The sequence below is a fragment of the Tachyglossus aculeatus genome, chromosome 6, assembly GCF_015852505.1.
Source record: "Tachyglossus aculeatus isolate mTacAcu1 chromosome 6, mTacAcu1.pri, whole genome shotgun sequence".
In the NCBI taxonomy this organism is placed as follows: Eukaryota; Metazoa; Chordata; class Mammalia; order Monotremata; family Tachyglossidae; genus Tachyglossus; species Tachyglossus aculeatus.
In genome coordinates, this window is record NC_052071.1 from 3,555,921 (window position 1) to 3,566,099 (window position 10,179).

Consider the following 10,179-nt stretch of genomic DNA (forward strand, 5'->3'; position numbering starts at 1 on the left):
AGGTGAGTCTTCAGTAGGGCTTTGAAAGGGGGAAGTGGGATTGTTTGGAGGATTTTAGGAGGGAGGACGTTCCAGGACAGAAGTAGGACGTGGGCCGGGGGTCGACGGCGGGATGGGCGAGAACGAGGCCCAGTGAGTAGGTTAGCGGCACCAGAGGAGCGGAGTGTGCGGGCTGGGATGGAAAAGGAAAGAAGAGAGGTGAGGTAGGAGGGGGCAAGGTGATGGACAGCTTTGAAGCCAATAGTAAGGGGTTTTTATTTGATATGAAGGTTGGTAGGCAACCACCGGAGATTTTTGAGCAGAGGGGTGACAGGCCTGGAACGTTTCTGTAGAAAGAGAATCCAGGCAGCAGAGTGAAGTATAGACTGAAGAGGGGAGAGACAGGAGGTTGGGAGATCAGAAATGAGGCTGATATAGTAATCCAGTGGGGATAAGATGAGTGATTGTTCTAACATGGTAGCGGTTTGGAGGGAGAGGAAAGGGCAGATCTTGGTGATGTTGTGAAGGTGAGACTGGCAGGTTTTGGTGATGGATTGGTTATTTGGGGTGAATGAGAGAGCAGAGTCAAGGATGACACCGAGGTTGCGGGCTTGTGAGACGGGAAGGATGGTAGTGCCGTCCACAGTGACGGGAAAGTCAGGGAGAGGACAGGGTTTGGGAGGGAAGATAAGGAGCTCAGACTTGACATGGTGAGTTTTAAGTGGTGGAAGGACATCCAGGTGGAGATGTCCTGAAGGCAGGAAGAGATGTGAGCCTGGAGGGAGGGAGAGAGAACAGGGGAGGAGAGACAGATTTGGGTGTCATCCGCATAGAGATGATAATTGAAGCCATGGGAGCGAATGAGATCACCAAGGGAGTGAGTATAGATGGAGAACAGAAGGCGACCAAGAACTGACCTTTGAGGAGCCCCTACAGTAAGGGGATGGGAGGGGGAGGAGGATTCGGCAAAGGAGACTGAGATTGAATGGCCAGAGGGATAAGAGGAGAACCAGTAGAGGATGGGGTCAGTGAAGCCAAGGTTGGATACTGTGTTGAGGAGAAGGGGAGGATCGACAGAGTCAAAAGCAGCTGAGCGGTCGAGGAGGATCAGGATGGAGTAGGACTATTGGATTTGGCAAGAAGAAGGTCATTGGCGACCTCTGAGAGGGCAGTTTCGGTGGAGTGGAGGGGACAGAAGTCAGATTGGAGGGGGTCCAGGAGAGCGTTGGAGGAGAGGAATTCAAGCCAGCGAGTGTAGTATGGAGTGTGGAGTCGCAAATAGCCTATGGGCCTGGGACTCAGAAGGTCATGGGTTCTAATCCCGGTTCTGCCACTTGTCTGCTGTGTGACCCTGGGCAAGTCACTTCCCTTCTCTGTGCCTCAGTTGCCTCATCTGGAAAATGGGGATTGAGACTGGGAGCCCCATGTGGGACAGGACCCGTGTTCAACTCGATTTGCTGGTATCCACCCCAGTGCTTAGGACAGTGCCTGGCACACAGCAAGCACTTTACAAATACCACAATTATTATAGGTAGGCAGACAGACAAGCAGACAGACAGGCAGAGAAGATAGAGTAGCGTGACCCTAATAGATAGAGCACTGGCCTGGGAATCAGAAGGACCTAGGTTCTAAACCCAGCTCTACCACTTGTCTGCTGTGTGACCTTGGGCAAGCCACTTAACTTCTCTGAAATTCAGTTACCTCATCTGTAAGCTGGGGAATAGGACTGTGAGCCCCATGAGGGACAGGGACTCTGTTCAACCCGATTAGCTTGTATCTACCCCAGTGATTAGTACAGTGTCTGGCACATACTATGCGCTTAATGATGGCTTTTTGTTAAGCGCTTACTATGTGCAAAGCGCTTAATAAATACCATGAAAAAACCCCAACATTCAGGCAGAGAGAAAGGTGGGCAGGCAGACAGACAGTCCGTCTATCTGTCCATCTGTCAGTTGGCCTGTCAGTCTGCCCATCAGTGTGTTCCACCTTTCTGCCTGTCTTTCTACTTGTCAGTCTGCCTGCCTGTTTGCTCGACCATCTGTCCGTCTGCTTCTCTGCCTGTTTGCTTCTCTGCCTGTCTGCTTCCATGCGTGTCTGCCTCCCTGCCTTAGCTGTTTGACTGTCTACCTGTCTTCCTGCCTATCTGCTTGTCCATCTTTCCACCTGTATGCTTGCCTGTACGTCCAGCTGTCTACCTTTGTGCCCTTCTGTCTGCTTCTGCCTGTTTTTACAACCCAGTCTGTCAGCCTGCCTTTCTACCTGCTGTTCATCTATATTCAAGCCTGTCTGTCTGCCTGTCTGCTGCTGTCTACCTCCCTATCCATCCATGTCTTTCTGCCTGACTGTCTGCTGTATGACCGCTTGTCTGTCTCTCTGTCTGTCCGTCAGGTTGCCTGTCTGCCTGCCTTCATATCTATGTTTTGCCTGCCTGTCTGCCTGTCTCTGTAGTTGTCTGCTGTCCGTCCCTCTGTCTCCCTGCCTGCCTTTTTGCCAGTTTGCCTGTCTTCCCATGTCTTTCTGCCTGCCTGTCTGTCTGTCTCTGCCTGTCTGGTTGTCTGCTTGGGTGTCTCTCTGCCTACCTGTGTCTCTTTCATTCAATTCAATTGTATTTATTGAGCGCTTACTGTGTGCAGAGCACTGTACAAGCATATTAGATCTCTTTACAAGCATAACAGTCTCTCTTCTTGCCTCTTTACCTGCAGTCTGGTAGGCCTGTCTGTCTACCCAGGTCATTCTCCTGTCTGTCCGACTGTCCATCCATCCACCTGCCTGCTGGTCATCCTCCTGTCTGTTCACCCATCCTCCTTCCTGCCGGTCAGTCTCCTGCTTGTCTGACTGCCCATCTGCCGGCCTGCCGGTCATTTTCCTTCCTGTCTTCCTGCCTGTTGGTCACTTTCATTTTTTCATTCATTCAATCACATTTATTGAGTGCTTGCTGTGTGAGGAGCACTGCACTAAGCATTGGGGAGACTACAAATGCAATAAACAGACACATTCCTTGCCTGCCACTGGGGTGATGGAGTAGGAGAAGGATGAGTCCGGGTGCCCAATTCGGAGAGAGGAACCAGGTGTGCGGGTCTGAATCTCCCTCCGTCTCCCCCCTCACCCGGCCCCGGCAACCGGCAGTGGCTGGAAGAGTTTCCCCATCCTCCCACAACTCTTGCCCCCCTGGAGGTCGATGGCTCCAGGCCCACTTTTCTCTCCCCGGGGGGCCGGCCTTCAATCTTGAGAGAGACTCTCACTGAGGCCAGGGCAGATTGGGGGTGTGGGACCTCCCGGGGGTCTTCTCCCTCTGCTCCCCCACCACAAATTCCCCGCCCACCCTCCCACTGGGCAACCCTCCCCGGACTCCCCTACCACATCCAGCCGGCCCTTGGAGGGGGAGTGGGGTCCCCAAGGATGTTGTCTGCCTCCCGCTTGCAGCTCCAGGCAAAGGTTTATGGGGAAGAAGAAGGCGAGACCTCAGCACACAAGCAGCTCAGAAGGTCTGAGGACTGTGGCTTGTCCACTCCTCTGGAATAAGAGGAATAATAATAACAACACTAATAGTATTTGTTAAGCACTTACTATGTACCAGGAGCTGTGCTAAGCGGTGGGGTGGATACAAGCAAATCAGGTTGGACCCAATCCCTGTCTCATGTGGGGCTCACTGTCTCCATCCCCATTTTACAGATGAGATAACTGAGGCCCAGAGAAGTGAAGTGATTTGCCCAAGGTCACAAGGCAGGCAAGTGGCAGAGATGGTATTGGAACCCATGACCTTCTGATTCCCAGGCCAGGGCTCTAGCCACTGTAATAGGCCATATGTGGCCGGCTCCACACCGCCACTACCCCGTGCTCCTTCTGGACGCTAGCCACAGGAGAAATGACAGGTTATTTTCACCCCGGTCCGCAAGGCCCATACCCTGTGGCCACCTTGGGTTCGCCAAACACTGGCCAGAGAGGAAACGACAGGCCGCGGGCACCCCGCTCTGCAGCCCTGCCCGGCCCTCTGGGAGTGATTCTGGGAAAAGCAGGAAAACAAAGAGGCTGGCATGAGTCTCCAGGCATTTCCGGAATGGGGCAAGCAATGGCTACATCTGTAAAGTGAGATGGACGGCTGAGCCCTGCTGGGGCTGGGGGAGACCGGGACCGCGGCTCCCTGTAGCGGGGTGGGCGAGGGTCGCACTCTCCTGCAGGGCCTCAGTCAGTCTGGACAGAGGAGCCTGAGAAAAAAACAGACAGATGGATGGATGGATGGATGGATGGATGGATAGGCGGAAAGACAGAGATACAGAGGGAGAGAGACAGAGAGAGTTGGGGCGAGAGACAGATAGAGAGACACAGAGAAAGAGACACAGAGGGAGAGAGACAGACTGAGAGTGACAGAGAGGGAGGGAAGCAGAGAGAGCCTGACAGAGAGAATGGCTGAGAAAGAGACAGAGAGAGTCGGGGGAGAGAAACAGAGAGAGAGATGCCGAGAGAGGTAGAGGGAGATGAAGAGAGAGACGGAGATTCGTACAGAGAGAAAGAGGGAGAGAAACAGACTGACAAAAAGACAGACAGGTAGAGAGAAACAGAGAGAGAGACTGGCAGAGAGACGGGGAGAGACTGGCAGAGAAAGTGAGGGAAACAGAGAGAGCCTGACAGAGAGACAGAGAGACTGGCTGAGAGAGAGACAGAGACTCAGGGGAGAAAGAGAAAGAGAGGGATGCAGAGAGAGAGAGACAGGGGGAGATGGAGAGACAGAGGAGGAGGGAGAGAGAGACTGGCAGAGAGAGACAGAGGACAGAGACAGAGAGACAGACCTACAGAGAGGGAGAGAGACAGAGAGGGACTGGCAGAGAGATGGGGAGAGACAGACTGGCAGAGAAAGTGAGGGAAACAGAGAGAGCCTGACAGAGAGACAGAGAGACTGGCTGGAAGAGAGACAGAGAGACAGGGAAGAAAGAGAGAGGGATGCAGAGAGAGAGAGACAGAGGGAGATGGAGAGACAGAGGAGGAAGGAGACAGAGACTGGCAGAGAGATAGAGGAGAGAGACAGACTGAGAGACAGACCTACAGAGAGGGAGAGAGACATCATCATCATCATCAATCATATTTATTGAGCGCTTACTATGTGCAGAGCACTGTACTAAGCGCTTGGGAAGTACAAATTGGCAACATATAGAGACAGTCCCTACCCAACAGTGGGCTCACAGTTTCAAAGACAGGGAGAGAGAGGGACTGGCAGAGAGATGGGGAGAGACAGACTGGCAGAGAAAGTGAGGGAAACAGAGAGAGCCTGACAGAGAGACAGAGAGACTGGCTGAGAGAGAGACAGAGAGACAGGGGAGAAAAAGAGAGAAAGAGAGGGATGCAGAGAGAGAGAGACAGAGGGAGATGGAGAGACAGAGGAGGAGGGAGACAGAGACTGGCAGAGAGAGACAGAGGACAGAGACAGACTGAGAGACAGACCTACAGAGAGGGAGAGAGAAAGAGAGAGAAAGAGACGGCTGAGAGGAAGAGACGGAGAGTGTTACCTGTGCCTCCCTTCCTAGTGGGCTCAATCCCTCCCTAAGAGCCAACACAAAGCCACAGGTGGGAATTTGGGGTGTGCGCATACACATCTCTGGCTCCACATGTTTGTGTTTCTGACCTCGGTTCTCCTTTTGCATCTATGTGTGTCCACTTCTCTATTTGAGTGTGTGAGTGTGCACTTGTGTGCATAATCACTTATCTGCAGGCATCTAGGTGCAGGTGCTGGTTTAATCGTCTGTGTGTCTGTCTGTGAATATGTTTGGATGCCTGCACAATTGGGTGTTTGGGAGGTGTGTTTGTGTAGCTGTGGGAGTGATTGTGTATCTGTGAATCTCTATGTGTGTGTGTTGGTGTATCCATCTGGGTGCCTGTATGGGTGTGTGTTTCTGTATGTGTTTCTCTGTGTGGTTGGGAAGTCTGTGTGGACTTGTCTATCTGTGCGAGAGCTTGTGTAAAAAATCTGTAGATTTTTTAAATATGTGGTATTTGTTAACAATAGTAATAATAATTATAACATTTGTTAAGCACTTACTATATGCCAAGCACTATCCTAAACACTGGGTTAGATATAAGTTAATCAGTTTGGACAAATTCCTGTCCCACCTGGGGCTCACTCTCTTCATCCCCAATTTACAGGTGAGGTAACTGAGGCCCAGAGACATTAAATGACTTGCCCAGGGTCACACAGCAGACATGTGGGGTTTAGAGCCCAGGTCCTTCTGAGGCTCAAGTCCATGCTCTATCCACCAAGGCATGTTGTTGCTCAAGTTAATAATAATAATAATAATAATAATAATAATGGTATTTGTTAAGTGCTCATTGGGTGCCAAGCACTGTTCTAAGCGCTGGAGGGGGAGATACAAGGTGATCAGGTTGTCCCACATGGGGCTCATAGACTTAATCCCCATTTTACAGATGAGGTCACTGAGGCCCAGAGAAGTGAAGTGCTTACTATGTGGCAGACAGTGTACTGTAGCTCGGGGATAGATACAAATCGATGAGGCTGGACAAAGTCCCTGTCCCACAACAATCTTCATCCCCATTTTACAGATGAGGCAACTGAGGCACAGAGAAGTTAAGCGACTTCCCCAAGTCGCAGAACTGGGATTAGAACCCAGCTCCTTCTGACACCCGGCCTGTGCTCTTCCCACTAGGTCAAATCTCTAGAGCGTAAGCACGCTGTGGAAAGGGACTGGGTCTACTGACTCTCCTGTCCTCTCCTAAGCGCTTAGTACAGTGCTCTACACCACAGTAAACACTCAATAAATACCACTGATTGATGGATTGATTGTAGATATCTATGTGCAAGGGTTTCTGCATCGGTCTTTGTGTCTCTATATATGTGTACCTGAATGGATCTGTGTTTGTGTCTCCACATATGTGTATGTTTGAGAGGGGTGTGTGTGTATGTGTGTATGTGTGCTTGCACGCACGCTCACTTCTGTATCTGTGTTTGGGATTACACATCTGTAGGCATTTAAATGAGTGCTCAGAACAGTGCTTTGCACATAGTAAGCACTTAACAAATACCATTATTATTATTATATAATATATGTACAAATAATTATTATATATATATATTATAATAATGCACACAGATACACATAATACTGCACACAGATACATACACAGACACAAACACAGACACCCATATACACAAGCATAGGTGCATACAAGTATTCCCGTAGTCCTATTCATTCATTCATTCAATCGTATTTATTGAGCCCTATTGAGAGCTCACCTCCTCCAAGAGGCCTTCCCAGACTGAGCCCCCTTTTTCCTCTCCTTCTCCTCCTTCCCCTCCCCACAGCACCTGTATATATGTTTGGACAGATCTATTACTCTATTTATTTTACTTGTCCATATTTACTATTCTATTTATTTTGTTAATGATGGGCATTTAGCTTGAATTCTATTTGTTCTGACGACTTGACACCCGTCCACACGGTGGGTTTTGGCCTCTTTCTCTCCCTTCTAGACTGTGAGCCCACTGTTGGGTAGGGACTGTCTCTATATGTTGCCAACTTGTACTTCCCAAGTGCTTAGTCCAGTGCTCTGCACACAGTAAGCGCTCAATAAATACGATTGATTGATTGATTAGTCCAGCGCTCTGCACACAGTTAGCGCTCAATAAATACGATTGAATGACTGAGTGAATGAATACACACTTATAGGTACAAAAGGAATCACATATATAGACATAAAAGCGCACGGATAGGCAAACACACACTTCCCAAACACACACTGAAGTAGAAACGAACACCCCCTGCAGGTAAACAGACAGATGTACCCAGGCACATATAGTCAGCACACATAATAATAATAATAATTATTATTATTATTATGGTATTTGTTAAGCACTGCACTAAGCACTGGGGTAGACATAAGATAACTGTCAGACACAGTGCCTGCCCCCCGTGGTGCTCTCCCCCTAAGGGGGAGGGAGGACAGTTATTTTATCCCCATTTTACAAATGAGGAAACTGAGGCACAGGGATGTTCAGTGACTTGCCCAAGGTCACCCATCTGGGTCTGCTTTTCTGTGAGTCTGTGTATCTAAGTGTGTTTTATGTACCTGTATGGATGTGAATTTTTGTATATGTGTATCAGAAGTGTGTGCTTGTGCATGTGGCATTTGTTCATTCATTCATTCATTCATTCAATCGTATTTATTGAGCACTTACTGTGTGCAGAGCACTGGACTAAGCGCTTGGGAAGTACAAGTGGGCAACATATAGAGACGGTCCCTACCCGACAACGGGCTCACAATCTAAAAGGGGGTACAGATGACATAACAAAACATGTCGACAGGTGTCAAAACCATCAATCAATCAATCAATCAATCAATCGCATTTATTGAGCGCTTACTGTGTGCAGAGCACTGTACTAAGCCTTGGGAAGTACAAGTTGGCAACATATAGAGACAGTCCCTACCCAACAGTGGGCTCACAGTCTAAAAGGGGGAGACAGAGAACAAAACCAAACATACTAACAAAATAAAATAAACAGAATACATATGTACAAGTAAAATAAATAAATATGTACAAGTTAAGTGCTTACTATGTTCTGGAGGCAGCTATGGGCCTGCATTTGTGTGCCCATCTGTGTGTCCTTGTATCTGCTTAGTACAGTGCTCTGCACACAGTAAGCACTCAATAAATACGATTGAATGAATGAATGAATGCTTATGTGTCCATAGATATATATGTATATGTATGATTGAGAGGTGTTTGTGTATCTGTCTGTGTGTCTTTTTGTACCTGTGTTTGTGTGCTTGTGTGACTATGTGTCTGAAGGTGCCTATGTGTATATGTTTGTGTCTCTGTCTATGTGTGTTTGTGTACCTGAAGGAGTATATGTATATATCTGGGTATGCATATCTGCATAGGTTTGGGAGGTGTGCATGATTGGGTCTGTATTTGTGACTCCTAGCTCCTCTGGTCCTCCTCAGAGGGCAGAGGGCCTTGGGCATCTGTTCTTGCCAACTGTCAGACTAGAAGCTCCTTAAGGGCAGGGAGTGTAGTGTTTGGCACATAGTAAGCGCTTAACAACTGCCATTATTATTATTATTATTATTACCTACCAATTGTATTGTGCTCTCCCAAGCGCTCAGTCCAGTGCTCTGCACACAGTAGACTGTCAGCTCCTTGATGGCAGGAATCACGTCTAATAACTCATTTACGCTCTCCCAAGCAGTTAGTACAGTGTTCTGCACACAATAGACTGTAAGCTCCCTGTTGGCAGCGATCATGTCTACCAACTGTATTGCCCTCTCAGTACAAGCGTTCTGTACATAGTAAGCACTTAATAAATATGTCTGTGTGTGTACTTATGTATCATCTGGGTGATTTGGGTGATTTTATATCTGAAGGAACCTGATAATACTGACAGCGGTATTTGTTACGCGCTTCCTATAATAAAATAATGGCACTTACTGTGTGCTTACTATGTGCAAAGCACTGTTCTACGCGTGGGGGAGGTTACAAGGTGATCAGGTTGTCCCCCGTGGGGCTCACAGTCTTCATCCCCATTTTACAGATGAGGGAACTGAGGCCCAGAGAGTTGAAGTGACTTGCCCAAGGTCACCCAGCAGACAAGGGGCTGAGCCGGGATTTGAACCCATGACCTCTGACTCCCAAATCCCTGGCTCTTGTCACTAAGCCATGCTACCACCTAAATGCGTGTGCACTTGCGTAGCTGGGTGCCCGTGTGTCTGTACCTGTGTAACTGTGTGCATTCATCAATCAGTCAGTTGTATTTATTGAGCATGTCCCCTGTGCAGAGCACTGTACTCAGGGCTTGGGAGAGTGCAAGTTCAGAGTTGGCAGACACGTTCCTTGCCCACAACAAGCTCACATTGTTGTCTTTTGTGTGCCTGTAGAGGCCTGCCCTGTCACGCCTGTGTTTATCTCCGTACAGCTGTCTAGGCATAAATCTACACGTGCGTATTTTGTGTTCTGCACACAGTAAGTGCTCAGTCAATACGATTGAATGAATGATTGAATGAAAGCACTGAAACACTAACATTACAATCATTATTATGTTGTGTCTGAAGTTGCGAGCTCAGAGGGAATATGTGGGCCCGGGTTTATGAAGATGTTTATGCTTGTGTGCCCTCACCTCTGTGTGTTCCAGTCTGGGAGAGGGGCTGTGTTTAACTCTGAGTGTGATTGGGCATTTTTTGTGAGTCTCCATGAGCGTG